General features: G+C 40.9%; 1 pseudogene; it reads right to left on the bottom strand.

The window, feature by feature from the left end:
* Nucleotides 1-10541: 10541 nt before the first annotated feature.
* LOC142439064 (N-acetyltransferase ESCO2 pseudogene) lies at nucleotides 10542-14719 on the bottom strand (annotated as a pseudogene).
* Between the last annotated feature and the right edge of the window lie 6624 nt (nucleotides 14720-21343).

The following is a 21343-nucleotide window of genomic DNA, read 5'->3' as shown; positions in this document are numbered from 1 at the left end:
CATGCCTCAGCAAATGCAGGTCCCACGGGCTTTATGCCCAGGCTTCACTCCACTCATGCCACTATGGTCTACTCGATTCCAACAGGCAGCTCCTCCTCAGTCGTATTTTGAGTGCCTTTGGACCTGGCACTAGTTCTGGCAATTTTCTGCTTCTAGTCATTAATTTTTTAGTATCTGACAATGCTTCAATGTTTTGCATAAGGTTTTCAGTGGCTAATCTTCGAAAGTGAACATCTGCTTCCTTCTTTGTAGTCTCTTCTTAGTCTGGAAGCTCCACTGACATCTGTTCACTTTGGGTGACCCTGCTGGGATTTGAGACACCAGCGACAGAGGCTCCAGCATCAAGCAACGCTCAAGCCCCCACAGTACAACAGACTGACAAACAGATGATGGTTTTAGCTTGCAGCACCCGGTACTCCCAGGTGGGTCATCCATCCCAGTCCTAACAAGTCTCAATGCTGTTTAGCTTCCAAGATCAGAGGACATCGCTAGAGTGGTAGGGTGGGATGCAACACTCTTACTCCAGTCAGAAGCTTGATTCCGTGTCAGGGGAGCTTCCCTGCAGTACAGTCTGCCACACGCTTTAACTTAAGAGATAAAAGGGGAGAGAAGGGAGCAAGGACGTAGTCACCTACTCCACCAAGAAAGAAGAGAGTGAGTGAGGTGCATTATTTGAACTCAGAATCCCTGTACTGAGAACCTTCTAGATATGCGAGAAGATACTCAGTCACATGAAGACTGCGCAGAAGCAGGAGCTAACAGAGACAAGGACATTCCCTTAGCGTCAAAACAGAGAGAAAACATGTTTCTAGATGTGATGCGCTGAATTTAGATGGCTAGTTTCTTAAACTCTGAGCGAATACATTTCTGTTTCTCAAAGTCATAGCTTCTACTTCCTTATTCCTTTCTCACTTACTTGGTTTAAACATGACCTTGATTCTATGCAACTATTAGTTTGCCCTTGCAGTATTCTCATCAGGACTGATGGCGCCCATTGTGCTAACGTATGGTGTCACCCACGCTGCCATGTACCTCTCTTATGCCAGACCATACAGAATCTTCGGTAATGCTTATTATCAATTTAAATCAAAGAATAATATGCAATACAGCTGTTGACTTGCATAAATATAATAATTCAGAATGTGTGAATACTGTGAACAAAATTGTGAAATCTCCCCACAATGAATTACCACATGGTTAGTTGAAAGATTATTATATTCCACTGAATTGAGCAGAAGCCTTTGAAAGGTTTTCCCCTGTTCCTTTAATTACTATCTCATTTTTGAAAGCTCTTGTCATAGGTTTACAAATACTACTTACCATAGTATTGTGGCCAAGCCACCCGACAACTGGACAAAATCAGCCACCATAAAAACCCCTGCAGCAATAAAAGCAACAGTAGCTTCTTAAACCTGTGCAGATGAAGATACATGATAGGAATTGGCATTGTAAGTGGGCAAAAATGGCAACTCGGAATGTAGAGCCTTAGAAGGGTTCAAAAGTAAATTAGCAGAGTTGAACTTTGTAGGCATCTTGATACATGTAAGCTGGGCTTATGAACAATGCTTTTGTTACACAAACAATTAACCACAGGGATATCTTTATAATAAGTAATTCAATTTAGGCTGAAACACTGCTTCAGGATTTTACAGGCATTCTGATGTCACCCCTCTGACTATGTCACGTGGTGTGGTCTGCAGCCCCCGCACCTTAGGGCCAGCATTGTACCCTACACAGCTCAGTGTGGTTGGAAAAATGTGCAACGACTCATTTCAAGCATTGCGATGCCCAACAATAGCCTCTGTTTCCTAGACCACTCACTCTCCCACACTCAAGATGGCTATTTGTACCTTCTTTTTGCTCTTCAACTCTCTCCTCCCCCATCCTCACTCTCAGTTGTAGATTCCACTTCCTCTTCAATTTCCTGCCATCTAAATATTTGAGAACCCCCAAACTCAGTCTTTGGCCCTCTTCATTTTTCTGTTTACATTCATTCTCTAGATGAGCTTATAACTCCTCATGTTCTCCATGCAAGAAAGATGTGACGACAGTCTGCTTGTCTATGCATGTCTACCCCATGTCGTACTCTGCCCTTTAGGCTTGCTCTGCGTCAGAATCGACTCCGGTGGCAATTTGGGCAGTGTGGCATGAAGGGACGTGCCTGGTAATGATCCCCATGCTTACAGCCCCAGCCTTGACTTCTCCCGTAAATTCCAGATTTTAGCTACTACTCATCTTTACTTTGAAGGCTAACAATCATCTCGAGCTTCTTGTTGTCTCTGGGTGCTGTGCAGTTGGTTTGTACTCGTAGTAAGGCCACGTGGCAGAGTAGAACTGCCCTGTAGGGCTCAAGACTGTAACTTTTCATGCTCTGAGTTGGAATCCAGTTGACGGCGACGACTGATAGCGTTTTCTAGGTTATAATCTTTGGGGGAGCTAATCACCAGGTCTTTCTGCGCCATTCTGTTAAAATGTAAATCACACAATGCCATTCCTTTACTCAGACAAAATTCTGTCATTCTTATTTCATCTGCCTCTCATTCTACTCCCCATACACCCTCAATTATTTACCATTTAAAAATACTGTTTTGGCAATTACTTTTGTAGAATAAAATTATAAATTACCTGCCAATATAAATTTATTCCCCGTGAGTGAGCTGTGTGTATACAATGCCCTTATGGATTGTATAATCTTGAGAGTAAGCTTTATATTCTGATGATCTGATGTGAAGTCCATACGATCAGTGGCATGAAGTATAAGTACTTATCACAGTAGAAGCACTTATATTTTATCTTTACCATATAAAGTTTTCAATGAAACAAGCACATTATGTCTGAAATGGCCATTAGAAGAACTCCCTTCTGATCAAAGGAAATGAAATTCATACCCTCATATGTTACATAGATCTGAGTCTCTATGAAGGTACACTGCTTAATCTGTCCACACATCTTTCTTGGTACTAGACCGTGAGCTCCTTAAGGAACCAAGTCTCATCTTGCTCAGTTTCTTATCCTCAGCAGTGAATCATGCATACAGCCACACACACACATATATATGTATATAGTTGAATGAACAAGTGAATGTGATATATTTTAAAAGAAAATGAATAGTAAACTTTTTTCACAATATAATGTTTCATAAGTGTCTTATCTTATGCAACTACAATATGTGATAAAAACCAGTCCATCATCAAAATCAGGAATAGTACATTATTAAATCAGTCAATGCCTTAACACAATGGACTGACCTGTGGCTGCACCAACAAGCTCAAACATAAAAACAGTTGTGAGGCCGGCACAGGACCAAGCAGGGTTTCCTTCTGCTGGACAGAGGGTTTCTATGAGTTGGAACCAACTCGACAGCCCCCAACAACAACAAAAACAGAGAATTGATATTTGTATAATCAATTGAGCTTATTAAAATCTCACTGGTTATAAATTAATTCATGCGTGTATAGCTCTATGAAATCTTACATGTAGCTGTGTGTATCTGCCTCCAGAATTAAGATAACCAACTGCACTATCGCCGAAAGACACCCTATGTTATTGATGGGTACTCACACTCATTTCTTCATTCTACACCTCTAATCTCTTGTGACTATGAATACACTTTCTATCTCTTTATACTATAATAGTATTATGTTAGCTCACAAATGCTGCATAAATGAAACTATGCAGTATATATCCTTTAGAAGGATTTTTTTTCTATTCAGCAAAATTTTCTAGAAGTTCATACAAGCTGTGTTTATTGACACTTACTCATTTTATTGCTATGGAGTATGCCACGATGGGGATGTAGTCTGGTTTATTTATTCACCTTGGATAAATTTGGATAGTTCCCCGTTTGGGGCTGTAAGTAATAAAGCTCCTACAAGCATTTCTCTACAGGTTCCTGCATGAAGATTCCCTGCAACAACGGTCTAGGAGCACATTTCTGGGTGATTTTCAACAGGACATTCTTAATCCTACTGAAACCAGCAGCTCCCCTGCGTAGGTTTAATGCATAGGTCCTGGTCTACTGTGATGAGTTTTAATTTCAATGGCAGTTTCGTTTCAGTGTAGTTTCAAGTGCCCCTGACATGAATGATATGTTGGTTTTCTTCACTGTCCTGGTGCTTCTGGGGCTCTGGTCCAGTTCTTGTAGGAGTGGTCTGAAGGGGCAGAAGATCTTTTTCTAGGAAGCCTGGTGTCATTGGGTCACCCCATATGGAGGTGAGAGTGAGGAGGCAGACGCTGCTAGCCTGGCTATTTTCCACTAGCTGGAGGACAAAAATACATGGAGTTCTGCTGGTGCTATGCCATTGGTGCGCTATATTATTTTGTGAAGTGGGGCTAGGACAGTCCTGCCCTCTGGCTGTTAACAGGTTGGCTGCTGCAAGCTGAGATTCTGAAGCTGAAACTGGATTAATCCCCTGAAGTCCGAGGGTTGCCTTTTGTTTTCCCCTGCCCAAATATGTGTTTGACTGCCTGTCTGTCAGTTTGTTGCATGGTGGTTTCTTTCATGTTGGAAGCCATGTCACTGGCATTTCAAATACCAGCTGGTCGCCCAAGATGAACAGGTGTCCACAGAGCTTCCAGACGAAGAACAGAGGGATTCACTACCGAAAAGCTCATGAATATCAGTGAAACATTGTAAGATAAAGCACCAGAAGATAAGCATCTCAGATTGGAAGGCTTTCAAAATATGACTGAAGCAGAACTGCCTCCTCGAAGTAGAATTACTGCCATGATGTGGATGGAAGAAAACTTTCAGGATCTTCATTTATTGATGGGGCATGACTCATAATGAGAAGAAGCAGTTGCAGAAACCCATTGATAATATGAGTGGGGAATTTACAAAGACCATGAATATAGGAAAACGGGAAGTTATTGAAGATGAAATGGAATGAACAATGATTGACATCCTAGGTATCAGTGAGTTGAAATGGACTGGAATTGGCCATTTTGAATTAGTCAGTTATATAGAATGGTGTTGAACTTATCTTCAAAAAGGCATTTCAAGATCTATTTCAAATATAGTGCTATGTATGATAAAATATCTATATACCTATAAGAAGTCTAATTAATACAAATTATATTTAAATTTATAAAACAAGCATTAAATAACAATAAAGGAGCTGAAGAATTGTATAAACTTTTTCAGTCTGAAATCGATCAAGCATACAATCAAGATGCATTGGTGATTAAAATACCAACATTGGACATTAAGAAGAAGCAGTAATTGGGAAACATGGCTTTGGTGGTAAAAACGAAGCTGACAGAATTTTGCAAGACCAACCACGTCTTCATTGCAAATACTATTTTTGAGCAACATTAACAGTGGCCATGCACATGGACTTTTCCAGACAAAATATACAAAAATCAAATTGACTACATCTGTGGAAAGAGACAATGGAGAAGTTCAATTTTAGCAGCCAATAGAGTATCAGAGACTGCCTGTTAAATAGACCAATGATTACCTATTTGTAAGTTTAGATTGAAACTGAAGACAATACTAGCTTGAGTATATCCTACCTGAATTTCAAGAATTCCTTGAACACATTGGCCACCATTGACAGAGACCTGATGAACAGTGAGATGACATCAAGAACAGCAGACATCAAGGAGCTCAAGAAGGAAAAGAAGGTTTTGAAACTGAGTGTGGTAGCAGATGTACAATGCTGCTGGAACTATGGAATAATAGGATATCTGTATTAACTCCCAATAAAATGTTGTGTTTTTTAAAAGAACACTATCCATGAAGAAAGCAAATGGTCATTAAAATGACAGGAAAGAAAGAAAAGATACAAGTGGATGTTAGATGAGATTCTGAAACATGTTCTTGAGCACCGAATAGGTAAAGTAATTGGAAGAAATGATGACGTAAAAGCCCTTAATGGAAAATTCAAAGGGCAGTTTAAGAAGAGGAAGTATTTTAATGAATTGTGTAAAGACCAGCAGGTATATCTAGATAAGACAGGTGGGATAAACAATCTGGAGGAGAAAGCAACAGGACTGACGGTTTTGGGAGACACGGGAGAGGGGGAGGTGGGGGAAATGAAGTGGGTGTTAACAACCCCAGGGACAAAGGAACAACAAGTGATCTAAAATTGATGGCAAGGAGGGTGTTGGAGATCTGGTAGAGCTTGATCAAGGGCAATGTGACTGAAAAGAATTACTGAAACCCAAATGAAGGCTGAATGTGATAGTGGGACAAGAGTGAAGTAAAAGGAAATAGAAGAAAGAACTAAGAGGCAAAGGACATTTATAGAGGTCTAAATATAGGCATGTGCATATGTAAATATATTTATAGATGACGATGGGGAAATAGATCTATGTGCATATATTTATAGGCTTAGTATTAAGGTAGCAGATGGATATTGGGCCTCTACTCAAGTACTCCCTCAATATAAGAACACTTTGCTCTATTAAACCGGCATTCCATGATGTTCACCTTCCCAACACCATCGCTGAAGACAAAGCGGGTGCATAAGCAAATGTGATGAAGAAAGCTGATGGTGCCTGGCTATCAAAAGATATAGTGTCTGGGGTCTTATGGGCTTAAAGATAAACAAGCAGCCATCTCTCTGAGAAGCAACAAAGCCCACATGGAAGAAGCACACCAGCCTGTGTGATCACTAGGTGTTGATGGGATCAGGTATCAGGCATCAAAGAACAAAAATCATATCATTGTGAATGAGGGGGAGTGCAGAGTAGAGACCCAAAGCCCATCTGTAGGCAACTGGACATCCCCTTACAGAAGGGTCGTGGGGAGAAGATGAACCAGTCAGGGTGCAGTATAGCACCAAGGAACATACAACATTTTCCAGTTCATTAATGCTCCTTCCCCCCTATCATGATCCCAATTTTACCTTATGAATCTGGCTAGACCAGAGCATGTACACTGGTACAGGTCAGAGCTGGAAACACAGGGAATCCAGGACAGAGAAACCCCTCAGAACCAATAATAAGAGTAGCCATACCAGGAGGGTAAGGGGAAGGTAGGGGAGAAAGGGGAAGCCAGTCACAATGATCTACATATAACCCCTCCCTGAGGGACGGACAACAGAAAAGTGGGTGTAGGGAGACATCGGACAGTGTAAGACACGGAAAAATAATTATAAATTATCAAGGGTTTGTGAGAGAGGGAGGGTGGGGTAGGGAGGAGATAAATGAGGAGTTGGTACCAAAGGCTGAAGTAGAAAGAAAATGTTTTGAGTATGATGATTGCAACAAATGTACAAATGTGCTTGACACAACGGATGGATGTATGGATTGTGATAAGAGTTGTAAAAGCCCCTAATAAAATGATTTATAATAATAAAAAAAAGAAAGCCAAAAAAGGAAGAGTATGTTCAGCATAACTCAAGCTGAAAGAAATTGAAGAAAAAATGCAAACCTTAACTTGAAATATTGAGGAATTCTATGGACAAAATATTGAATGATGTAAGAAGATGAAAGAAATAGCCAGTCACTGTACCAAAAAGAACTAGTTGACTTTCTACTATTGCAAGTGGCAGCATATGATTAAGAACCTATGATATTGAGGGAAGAAGTCGAAGCTGAAAGGAAAGCCTTTGCAAAAATCCAGGCTCCAAGATGGCACCCAGCTCTTAGAAAGAATAGCATCTGGGGTCTTAAAGGCTTACTTAAAACAAGCAGCCATGAAAATGCGGTGTCAGCTAAGTGTACACAGAAGACGCACACCAGCCTATCTGATCCCCGAACTGTAAACAATAACAACCAACGGTATTAGAGAACAGTATTAGAACTTAAATTCTGAATACTCTGAAGAAGGATTTGGATGACAGTGGAAAACCCAAAACTCTAGCCTCTGGTGGCTCCTTTCTGACTGTGGACCAGAGATGGGAAAGGCCTTGTTACCAGGCAGAATTCCTCGTAGGGTGCATTGGGGCCGTTGTAGTGAGGTGAACATGTGACATCTTGTCATTTGATCTCCCTTTGATCCAATATATAATTGCTCCAGTTTTCAATATTTTCGGCTTTATTTTCATTTGAGACTTTTCTCTGTTTCATTGTTGTTGGGTCCTTTGTTTACATTTTGTATATTTTTCTGGATATGGAACCCAAAGCAAAAAGCAAACCTCACTGCCATCAAGTCAATGTTGACTCATAGCGATACCCTGTGGGTGTCAGAGACTGTAACTGCTTACAGAAGTGGAGTAGAAAGCCCAGCCTTTCTCCCTCGGAGCTGCTGGTGTTTTCTGACTGCTGGCCATGTGCAGCACAACCCGACTTGTAACCACTACGCCTCCAGCGCTACCCCAGGAGAGGAAAATCTCTAGAGACAAGTGGAGGAAGAGTTTCAAAGTGACTTGGTGGAAAGTGAAGAACTACCAATAAGGAGTACAAGGAGAAAGAAACATCCTGTACAACTATTTTGAACGTGATTGAACTATTAAAATGTATGATATGGGACTTGTTTAACAGTAAAACTATTAAAATAAATCAATATTTTAAAAGAAAAGAAGGCTGCAGGAAGTGAGTGAATATCAATAGAAATATTTCACTAAGCTCATAAAAGCTCTCACTCATCTAAGCCAAGAAATTTGGACAACTACCTGGCTACCAAGTGGAGTAGATCCATATTTGTGACCATTCCTAAAAGTCGTAACTCAGCAGGATATGGAAATTATTGAACAATATCACATGTAAGTAAATTTTGCTGAAGACAATTCAACAATTTCAGTTGAACATGGACAGAGAGCTGCTGGAGGTGCAAGCTGCACTAAGAAGAGATTGTGACAAGAGGAAGATCATTTTTTAAATGTTAATTAAAAAATTTAAATGAAATAGTTTAAACAAGCAGCAATGCAGAAGATATCATTAAAATGTGCATTAAAAGCACACATTTGAACTTTTCCACATACTTTTTCAAAACTGAACTTTTACATTTTGAACCCATGTTCTTTTAAAAGCAAAGACTATTAGATTCTATACAGTTAGAACCTTGAAAACAGAACTGAACCATTTTTTTATAGTTTCATTTTCAGGTATCAGTGATTTCTTTAGAATCCAAACAATCTGAATTACTCTTTTTGAAGTATAGAAGGAAGATGTGTGCATATTTAGATTACATAGTATCATCATAATCTCTGGCCCATGGTGGAGATATATTAACTTTGATTCTATATTACTATATATGAACTATATATAGTTAATATGCATATTAAACATACATTTTGTCAGGAATTTTGCCATGTTTGAAAACAAGATGCTATTTAAAATAAGCAAAAGAATCAAGTCATATAATCAATTTTTAATGGCATAAATTACTAGTTAACAGGTTCACTAAAGTATCCCAGTTAGGATTTTCACAGAATGAAATTTAATGGCATGACAATAGTGCAATTACTAAGTTTTAATTTTAATTAAACTTGATGACAGTGCATGTAGCTTGTCAGGGGAAGCCAGCCCCTAACACATCATTATGGGTCCGGTAGGCGCAATTGTACAGCGATAATAAGTAAAGATCATAGTAAAGTCATAGAGAACATGAGAGATAGAAGTGAAGTATTGAAATAAATGGAGTCAGACACGATTCATGGTAGCATGCTTACCTCAGCCCCACTCGATGGTCCACGTGGAGGGAGAGAGTGATCTTTAATGTTAGCCCAGGCTTTTTATCTTCTCCGGGGACGTGCAAGCCCCCTAATTACAGGTGAGTACATACATCACAGGGAGGGGTTGTGCCATAGGTAATACAGTAATGAGGGGGTGGTCTAGGGACATACATGCAATACATGTGATAAGATGGGCGGATAACTTAACTTTGGATGTTACAGAGTCAGTTTGACCTGTTCCCTGACTGCTGATAGAGATCATTATAGGTAGGGTGGGAATGCTTGGTCACAAGCCTCAAGGAGGAATAGTTTATTGTCCCCAGTAGCAGGGAGCAAGGCCTGCCAGATAGTCTGGTGACTAACTGTGTTCGGGGAGGAAGTCTGTCAGCGTCTGACCTTCCCCCCACAGTAGCTATTTGATTTTTAAAGAGATTCAAACGTTATTAAGCTATAAAATTCTACACAAAGAACATAGACGTCTTTCTCATTTATTACAAAACACTTTCTAAAAAATATATTCAAATTGAGTTCCTGCAGCCAAATGAAAGCAAGAATTTTATATGGAATCTTGATGAATTACTATGAAATCTGGGCTTGAAAAGGATTTGTCTGGGTTTACATGTGGCTTTAGGACTTGGACAGCATGAGATACCCCTCATTCAAAGTGTGCTTTGTGAAACATAAGTGGTCACATTGAAGTAGGAGACAACTGTTTTTCAAGGAACAAGTAATTTTCCTGTTATAGCTACTAAGTTTCATACTTAAGGGCTCAGGTTGCTTATCATACATACCATCTGGTACTTTTCCTTTCTTTGGATCTCCAGATAATTTTTGACAAATGTGACTTCTCAATTCATATCTCTACAGGAGGGCGGAATGTGTTAGTATTTTGCTTTAATATTGTTTAAATGGTTCCTATTGTGTGAAAAAGGGCTCTCTGTACGTATCCACACTATCACTGTCATGTGGGCGTTGGCCTTAGCTATTCACATTGTACACAAGGAAATTAGGGGTGTTGCGTACTTAGTTGCACATAATTTGCCATCTGGAGTAGGGTCAGAAAATGTAATTTTATCAGTGCGGAGGAAAGAGCCAAACGTGAAGCAATTCCTGAGAGTATGAACTAATCGTCTTGCAATGCGCTTTCTCTCTGCAGCCTGAAGACCCAGATCCTGCTAATCCCACAGAGCGCAGGTGGCGATCCGTCTGAACACTGCCAAGCCCTGGGACATTCTTTAGAGCTTGAGGATCCCGGGTGGCTTGGTTCAGAGAGACATGGAAAGCCCATTTGATATAGGCTCTGCAATTCATCACCCAGCTACTTTCCTTTCATCAGGTATAAAGAGAAAAATGTTGGTCTTGTTTGGACACTTGGGAATAACCTGACGGAATCCTAATTCATGATGGACACGTTCTCGAACATCTACTTTTCTGATAGCATAATTTGGATCATGTGGCAAGACTAATGTGATTTTTCTGTCTCCCAACTGGGCTACTACACATTCTTTCTTCCAACCTGTATATTTGATTCCTTCCAGAAATCTCTGGTGATACCGAACATGCTGCAGTTCACCCTCAGAGTTGGAAACAGTATAAATCATGCCACCAGACCTACACACAGTCACGCCAACATGTTTCTGACCGGCGTCCATGATGAACTGGTCTTCGGATCCTTGGCCTTTTTCTGTGTCGTGGTCTGTTTTAAGTTAGGAGATATGCTGGTGCCCACAGAAGATTGTTCTTCAGCTAGAGATCTTTCTGTGCTGGCTGAGGACACACTGAAAAGCAGGTAGGCAATAGGCTCAGGAGAAGCTGCCTTGCTCTCACTGACAACATCCTGTAAACACAGACTTTCATCCAGTTCGCTCACCACCCCCTTGAAGAAACGACTCCACTTGATGAGTCCTTTCATTTCCCTTCGTTTTCACTTCTTACGTCCAGTAGCTTCAAGTTCAATTCTTGTAACAAGCACTTAGGCACTTGCCTCGCTCGAGTTTTTCTACATCAGAATCTTCAGTCTCTTCTGATTCATCCTTCTTTGCAAGTTCCAGTAACGAGATATTTTCCAGAGGCAATTTTCAAAGGCAAGATTTTTTTTTCTACTAACAAAAATGCTGCTCCATTTTGGGTTGTAACTTGTGGTTTTGTTTTTGGGCTTAACCCTCGAGAACATTCAGATTATTTTCAGCTGAACATACAGGATTCTCTTTCTCCGCAACTGGCTTATAGGCAGTCTATTTAGCTGGGGAGTTTAGAATTCCTTGGTACAGGTCTGATGCACTTATATCTTGGTTGTTATTTAGTAGTTAAACTCTTATGTGTTTTTTTTGTTTATCTTCTTGGAGCCTGGTTTTACTTGCCTTTTTTCCATAACACTGAGAAAAATTTATCTTCCATATTTGTTTTTAGGCTAGTGGATCTACTCTCTTTGATCAGTTTTCTCTGCAATTGGTGGAGGTACCATTTATCTTTGCTGTAAAAGGACATAGTGGACACAGCAGATTTAAATGGTGAAGCTTGGTTTGCAGACGGCAACCTATCTGTTTTAGTTGTTGGGAATGATGAGGTATTAACTGAATTTGAAATGAAAAGGTCCTGTTGAAAGCAATGCATCTTTTCTTGGTTTTTATCATTGCTCTGGATGATATTCTTTTTATTAGATGATCGCAATATATTTTTAGCAAAACCCATGATTAACTTCTTTGATGGAATGTCTGAGAGTAAGCTGTCGCAGTTCAAAGACTGCTGCTTCCATTCCCTTGGGGTAGAAGCTGCATCTTCTCAATTGCGCTCCTGCTCCTCACAGCCATGCGACTGACCTCCTCTCAGCCAAACGAGGGAGAGCATTTTTAACATCTGATTGATTTTGGCTAAAAGCAAGAATACCAGAAAGATGTTTACTTGTATTGGCTATTAAAAGGTTTTAATTAGACTGTGTAGATAATAAAAGCTATGGATAACATTGAGGAAAAATACGAATTGTAGAACACTTCATTGTGTTCACGAGGAACCTGTACATTGACCAAGAAACGAGGAACCTGTACATTGACCAAGCGATCCCTGCATGGTTTTAAAACAGGAAAAGTATGAGTCAGTGTTTTTTCCTTTTATCATAGTATTCTGTCTGTATGCTGAGCAAATAATACGAGAGTTGTACTAATGAGGAAGAATTTGGCAATTAAAGAAAGTCTTATTAACGACTTTTGATATGAGGTGACAGAACTTTGCTTGTGGGAAGTGAGGAGGACTTGAAGCATCTGCTGATGAAGATCAAGAACTTCAGTCTTCAGTATGGATTGCAATTCAGTACAAAGAAAATAAAAATTCTCACAGTTGGGTCAAAAGACAACATCAAGATAAACAGAGAAAAGATTGAAGGATATGTCAAGGATTTCATCTTTCTTGGATCCACAATCAATGGTCAAGGGAATAGCAAAGAGTAAATAAAAAGACATATTACATTGGGCAAATCTATTTCAAAAGACCTTTTCAAAGTGTTGAAGAGTAGGAATGCCACTTTGAAGATTAAGGGGTATGAGGTAGTTAGTTTACTGTGCCAACCCGGCCGATAAACACATGTGGGGTTAATTGAAGGGTGGAGGGATAAATAGCTCAGTGAGCCTGCCTTTCTATTTCTTGGGTCTCTTGCTTTCTGATGGTTGGACCAGGGTGCATCTGCCTTAGTCAATTCCCTGCTTTAGCTGGCAAGGCTCACCTCTTGCAAGACATCCCCGAGGAGAAGCCACATGGACCTACCCTGATGCAGTCCTGGGTGCTGGAGCAGCTGTGTGGAGACCCCTGCCAGTGCTGAGATGCTTACACGTTCACTGACTTGGCTTTCCTCCTGTAGCCGGCGTCATTGTGTGTGTTTTGTGAAGTGGAGGAGGACTTTGTGGATTGGTGTTGGACATATGGGTTAATTAATGTTGGGCGTGTGAGCTTGGGCAGCACTGTGTTGGGATGTTTTCTCAATGCGCATTTAACCTTTATATAAAACCCTCTCTTATACATGAGTTTCTGTGGATTTGCTTTTCTAAAGCACCCAAACTAACACATTGTAACAGACTCTAGCTGTGGTATTTTCAGTAACCTCATATGCATTTGAAAGTTGGGCAATAACTAAGGAAGGCAAAAGAAGAATTGGAACATTTGAATTATGGTGTTGGTGAAGAATCTTGAAAGCAATGTGGACTGCCAGAAGAATAAACAAATGTCTTGAAAGAGGTACAACAGAATGCCCCCTAGTGGTGAGAATGGGCTAGCTTTTGTCTCATGTTAGTAGAGACCAGTCCCTGGAAAAATGACATTTTACTTGGTAAAGAGGTAGACTGTCAGGCATGGACTTACATTGTAGCTACAACAATGGGCTTAAACAGAACAATGACTGTGAGTGTGGTGCAGAACCGGCAATGTTTCATTCTGTTGTACACAGGGTCACTGTACTTGTATATTCTGCTGTACAATGTCATTGTACATTCCTGTTGTACATAGGGTCATTCTTGGTCAGAGTTCACCCAAGGGCACCTAACAAATAGTGGAACCCTAAGCCTACATGTGCGGATGCGATTTCATTTGGAAATGGTGTTTTCCTGCTATATGAATGAGGCCTTATTGGTGTAGGCTGTGTCTTCAATAAATCATTATTGACATATAAAACGAGCTGATTTGGCAGAAACACAAAGAAGCAAAATGAAAAAAAAAAAACTATCTAAAGAACATCTAGAAGTTTGTTAGAGAAACTGGGGCAAGTATTTTCCCCAGAGTGGACAGGGAGGTTCTTTCTGTAAAGCTGGTGCTCTGAATTTGGCCCTTAGCCTTCTGAACGATGAAAAAAATAGCTGCTTGTTAAAGCTATCCCTATGGGATTTCTGCTAGAGCACCATGAGAACCCGAGACATAGATGCGATTGTTAGGCGCTCTTGAGCTACTTCCAACTCACAGTTACCCTGTGAACAAAAGAGCTAATAACTGCCCCATCCCGTACAATCCTCACATGTTCTTAGGTTTAAGCCCATTGTTGCAACCACTGTGTCAATCCATCTTGTTGAGGGCCTTCCTCTGTTTCTCTAACCCCCTACTTTACCCAGCATACCCTTCTCCAGACATTGGTCTCTCCTCACAGCAAGTTCAAAGTACAGCAGACAAAGTCTTGCCATCCTTACCTCTAAGGAACATTCTCATCATATTTCTTCTAAGACAGATTTGTTTGTTCTTTTGGCAATCTATGGTACTTTCATTATTCTTTGCCAATACCAGGATTCTTCTTTGGCCTTCCTTAGTCAATGTTCAACTTTCATATGCATATGATGTAATGGAGAAGACCATGGCTTGGGTCCGGTGTTTCTTAGTCCTCAAAGTAACCCCCGCCTTGCTTTTCAATACTTTTTAGATGTGATTAATTTGGTCTGGTGCAGCAGATTACCCAATGTACTGTATCCTTTTCTTTCATGACTGCTGCTTCCATGAGCATTGATTGTGGATCCAAGTAAGACAAAATTCTTAACAACTTCCATCTTTCCCCACCTTATCATGACGTTACCTCTTTGTCCACTTGGGAGGATTCAGGGCTTCTTTATATTAAGTTGTAACCAATACTGAAGGCTGCAACTCTTGATCTTCATCAGCAAGTGCTTTAAGTGATCCTCACTTTGAGTAAGCAAAGTTGTGGCAGCTGCATATCACAGGTTGTTAATAAGCCATCCCCCAATCCTGATGCCACCTTCTTCATATAATCCAGCTTCTCTGATTTATTCATTCAGCGTACAGATTGAATAAGTATAGTGAAAGAATACAACCTTAATGTCCGCCTTTTCTGATTTTTAAAACCATGTAGTATTCTCTTGTGCTGTCTGAACAATTGCCTCTTGATCCATGTACAAGTTCCACATGAGCACAACGAAGTGTTCGGGAAATCCCATTTATCTCAGGTAAATAAACATCTTTCTCTTGGTCTCTACTTTCAGCCAATATCCACCTGACACCAGCAATGATATAACCCTTGTTCCACGTCCTCTTTTGAATCCAGCTTAAACCTCTGAAATGTGAAGGATAATTAAGAATTTGCTGGAGGGACAAAGCAGAAACGGATAGAATAATCTTGGAGGATAATTTAGCAAAATAGGCCATAGGAATTTATTCCAAATGGATAATTAAGATCCAAAAGGTAATGCAACTATTAGTGTGACCATTTAAGCTTGATGTAAAACATCTAGGAGAAATTAAAATGTCTTATTAAAGAGTCTGCTAGTTCTAAGCCCATGCTTTTGGTTATTGTTACAGGCTCCTTCTCTCTCATCTGCCAACTAAAGAAAAGGGGGGTGTAACAGCAGGTCAATATGGGGTATCTAAGTCTCTGCTTTTGTTGTCTCAATGGGCAACTATTACCATCCCAGATGGAATTTAGTCCTGTGGTGCTTCAGTCTCTACTCTTAATACTCAACTTTGACACCATCCTGAAAGTACAGAGTCTAAAGCCTGTTCCTAATAGATTCATTCCAGAAGCTCAATCTTTGGCTTAACTAGAGTGTTTACTTATTATTTTAGGCTCCGATCCTAATGGAATGGAAGCATGAATCTTCCTCACTCTCACAGGAAAACTTTGCTGCCTATATTTATTGGGATGTGGGGAGAAGAACCTAGTGGAAATGTGAGTCCTCAACTGTAGGAGGATTGATTCATAAAATTTGTAACACTTTGAAATGTTGCTTAATACAGTGAACCCAAATATTATAAAACAAAGCCATTTTCCAGAAGTAACTAGTCATACACATGGAATACATAACTCAAGTAACCTCTGATTGGTTTTACATCCCTTCATGAACAGACATTACTTCACCCCTGTTATGGAACGAATTTTGTCCCCGGAAGATCTGTGGGAAGAATTCTAATTCCGGTATCTCTAACTGTAATTCTATTTCAAAATCAGGTTTTCCTTGTTATGCTAATTAGGTCCTATTACTGTCCAAAGAGTCACCGCTATCTAATTGATTCTGACTGGTAGTGGCACTGTGGTGCAGAATAGAATGGTCTCCGTACGGGAGTAGAGAATCTCGTCTTTCTCCTAAGGAGTGGCTGGTGGTTTTACACTGTTGTCTGTAAAGTTAGGTCACCAGAGAATCCATGATGCCACCAGGGCTCCTAACCCCAAACCTGACTGTGTTATATAAAGAACAGCATCAGCAGAGAGACAAGTCCATCTTGGAGAAGATCGAGGCTATGTGAGAATGACCAAGATCCAAACTCAGGGTTCCTGACAAGGAAAGGATTATCATGGTTGGGATCCTCATTTGAACTGTTAGTTTCCAAGGCTGATAGAAAATAAATATCTTTAATGCCATCCACTTGTGGTACTTCTGTTATAACACTATAAGCCCAAGTGTCGGCCACTGGAGATCCCCTCACAGAGGGGTTTAGGGGAGGAGATGGGTCAGTCAGGGTGCGATGTAGTACCGATGAAGAACACAGCTTTCCCCTAGATCCTGGATGCTTCCTCCCCCCAACTACCATGATCCGAATTCTACCTTGCAAGACTGGATATAGCAGAGGTTGTACACTGGTACATATGAGGGCTGGAGGCACAGGGAATCCAGGGTGGATGATACCTTCAGGACCAGGGGTGTGAGGTGCAATACTAGGAGAGTAGTGGGTGAGTGGGTTGGAAAGGGGGAACCGATTACAAGGATCTACATGTGACCTCCTCCCTGGGAGACGGACAACAGAGAAGGGGGTGAAGGGAGATGACGGATAGGGCAAGATATAACAAAATAATAATCTATAAATTATCAAGGGCTCATGAGGGATGGGGAAGCGGGGAGGGAGGGAAAAAAAAAGAGGACCTGATGCAACGGACTTAAGTGGAGAGCAAATGCTTTGAAAATGATTAGGGCAAAGAATGTACAGATGTGCTTTATACAATTGATGTATTTATATGTATGGATTGTGATAAGAGTTGTATGAGCCCCTAACAAAATGTTTAAATGTATGAGCCCCTAATAAAATGTTTAAATGTTTAAAATGTTTAAGAGTTGTATGAGCCCCTAATAAAATGTTTAAAGAAACAAAGAAAAAAAATAGAATCCAAATCAAGCCACTGCCATCCTGTTGATTCTGTTGTGAATATAATGGATGTGGTGATCTTGTAGAGCCAGAGTGGGTCCAAGGCTGTACATGGCTACAGAAGCTGACTACCCTCTCCTTTCCACGGAGCAGCTGGTGGATTGGAACCATTGACCTTGCAGTTAGCAGTGGACTCCTTTAACCACTGTGCAAGCAAGCCTCCTAGACCTTGAAAGATCCATTCACTTGCTAGTGAAACATGAGAGACAATTTATTCCAGAATATCTGTCATTTTTCAATAATTAAAGCCAAACACTTGTCACACAGAAGTAAGTTATAACCCAAGGAACATGGCTTTGGCATTAAGCCGTGGTGCTTCACCACTTCCAAATTAATCACATCTGTGTTGCATTGGTTACTCATTGGGCTGTGACCCGCAAGGCCAACGGTTCACTCCTTGGGAGAAAGATGGGACTTTTTACACCCGTTATCAGTTATAGTCTCAGAAACCCACAAAAGGACATTGGCTTGATGGCAATGAGTTTACTGTGTATGTGAAATATAATAATCTCTGCTTTGAAGTTTATGATAAAAATAGAAAATATTCTACCTAAAGTATCCTTTGTGGTGCCTTAAACAGAAGATACTAATGAATAGTTGGTGGCTCAAGATAAATCAGAAGTCAAAGTTTTCCTCTAAGAAGTTCACATGAACTGGAAGTGAAGTAAGCACGGAGTCTGTGCAATACAGAAGAATTACAAGAAGTGACCCAACTTCATGTTACGTGTAATCTAGCTACAGGAACTGGGCATGGATACAAACAATAATAGAAAACACTGTAGTTCAGAGCAGCAACTGCCAAGTTCTATGACACAAACCATGGCTGTGGAGTTGTGAGGTGATGGAGGGAAGAAAGAAATCATATGACTGGATTTGAGCTGTTTTTTTGAAGTATGAAAAGGATTTGCACAGACAGGGGTGGGAGAGGTAATTCACATAGGAAGAACATTTGAGCACATGCTATGTGGGGGAGTGATTGGATTAAAAAAGAAGCTTATCTGAACGTTCTTGCCCACTTATATTACCACTGCTAAATGCAGTTCGACCAAAATACTAGATCAGGGTACTAGAGATCCTAGAAAGTAATTTGTCAGGGCTGCTCCTATGTCACTTATGTAACCTGGCTAATGCCTACTTATTCTTCACCTTGCTTTCATATAATGCTCCTTCCTATAGGATCAGCAGTCTATCGACTGCATATGGCTCTCCCAGAGTGTCAATCCTTGGAGCCTTATTTTCACCAATGCCTTCGGTGCTGTTTGGGTCTCTCCCATCTTTTAGAAAGTCATAGATGTGTGTGGAGATATATCTCTGAAAGCTTACACAGAAAATTAGATTCTCATTTATTGAGATCTACACAAATGAGGCAATCCCCTTCTGTAATGATTTACAGCCTCATAAAGTTGGTGGGTCGGTTCTACTTTGCCCTAACAGGATGTTTTGGGCCAGAATCTACTTAATAACAATTGGTTTTTGGAATGGTAAAGACCTGTATTTCCTTGGAAATATGATAGAATTATGGAGGCAAAGGGAATCCTCATGCTGGCCCGGAAGGAAATGAGAAGCGTGATAGCTGAAGTCATTATCATCTTAGAGAATACATATGGTACCAGACAGAGACTGTTACTAGAAATGTGGATGTTCACTGTGCTTCTGGTGAGACTTTAAAAGCAAATGATGACATGTGGTTGCAAAATTGAAGAAGGGCAATGCTTTTTATGAAGGGATAAAAATTTGTGTCAATTATAAATGATGAGCTTGATTATATGATTGATGAGACTTCAAAACAAGATCTGTAAAAGCCTATGTGGTTTCCCCTTGCTGCTTATAGTAAATTCTGAGAGAAAACAATGGACATAAAAATGAACTGTGCAAACTGAAGTCAGAGCTTAGAGATTTGAGAAATTCTGTGGCACAAAGTAAGGACACCTGTTCTAAAATGGTCACCACGGATGCGGCTACACAATCTCTTTTGTTAGTGATTAATCCTGCTGAAAGGTAGAGAGATTCAGGATAAATGGGGCTGTCTCCTCTGAATGCCTATGCTAAATGAAGATTAGCTGGCCATGCCACAATAAAGGCTTTGTAAGGAAATCAGGCACACAGTAGATACCTATGGGGACCATCTGAAGCTGAGCATGCTCAGATTCAGGTCACCTAGGCCCAGGTGGAACTCAACCTGGGCACACCCACACTAGGCACCAGTGACCTCACATCACACACATGGGCCTGAACTCAGCTACTAAGACCAGCCAATACCCTCAATCATGACCTCCCCACCCCCCAGCCAGTGGGGATAGGAGAGATAAGTAGCAGTCTGAGGGCAGGCCACTCCCTCTTGCAGGTCACTCTCTTGGAGGTTGGAGGGTGAGACCTCTCCTCTGTGCTCCCCTGAAAGGGCCCTCGCCATGCGGCCTTGCACACTTTCCAGAGGTAGTAGGTACTGTCTGAGACCGCATTACCCAAACTTCCCCTTGCCTCATAAAAGTCACTTGAATGATAAATGTGCTTCTGCTGTGTGGATTCTTTCAGTGCTAATTAGCAAGAACGGAGCTAAACCATCCCAGAAACCTAATAGTGTCATTTGTGCAGCGAAACAACTAGCACAGCAGAAACTCCCTAGCTTAGACGGGCAGGAACAGAGAAAATCCAAAGGAAAGAGCACTGTCTTGAAGTTCCACAGGCAGGAAGCAAGCTGAGGAGCTACATCTGCTGGCATTCAAGGAAAGAGCCCATTCCGGAGACAGCTGGGAGAGCAGCAGAACGGTAGGCGGGAGCTGGGGGAACGGATTCTTCTTGATTTCAAAGAGTGGGGCCACAGTCTTGGATCTCAAACCTTGCCTCCGAGGTTTCAAAGAGTCACATCTTTACCAGCTTAGTTCTAGAGTGTGTGGCTGCTGCTAAGGTGTCTCAGGAGATGGAGCAGGAGAAGCAAAGGGGCACAAGGACAGGGCGTACATACACATTCAAAGCTTGGCATCACCGCTTGAATGTATTAGGGGAATCGAGAGAAGATATGCTATCCTAGTGGGTCTATAAGGTGGAACTGAGGCTCAGAGTTTAGGTGCTCCCACCTTAAATTCAGAAAGTAGGAGGCGGGCAGGGCCATTGCCCACATTGTCCCAAAGAGCAGAGGACTCTTCAGCCCTGGAGAGCTAATGCAAATTGCGTTTGCTGGGCTTCGGGTTCGCTGGGTGCCTGTTATCTGCCCCCACCCCAACCACTCACTCTAATTTCTCCCTTTTGCAAAGGAAATGGTCTTTCATCTGAGTGCTCAGAGTGTCAAATATATTCTCGGCACGTTCTCCAAATTCAGGTAGGATAGAGTCAAGGCTGTTTTTTAGCTTTTATAGGCTTGTTTAACTCTCTTCACCTGCAACGTAAACTTACATATGAGGCAATTAACGGTCTGTCCTGCAGTCGACCTCTGGCCTTGTTGTTATTGATAATTTAAACTTCTTCATTTGTTTTCACAAATGTCATCAGCTTCACTCATGCACCTTCCATCTACTGAAGTACACGTTTAAAGGCATAACTAGTTCGTCTTTTGGAATTCTGTTGCAATAGTTAGGTTTATTGTGCCAACCTGGCCAATAGGAACATGTGGGATTAATCAATCCTTTCTCTAGAGCTGGCATTGGCAAAAATCAAATCCATAGTACAAT

This window comes from Tenrec ecaudatus, chromosome 1 (genome assembly GCF_050624435.1).
Source record: "Tenrec ecaudatus isolate mTenEca1 chromosome 1, mTenEca1.hap1, whole genome shotgun sequence".
Classification (NCBI taxonomy): domain Eukaryota; kingdom Metazoa; phylum Chordata; class Mammalia; order Afrosoricida; family Tenrecidae; genus Tenrec; species Tenrec ecaudatus.
The sequence above is the reverse complement of the archived record's forward strand: the minus strand, read 5'-3'. Positions and strand labels throughout refer to the sequence as shown.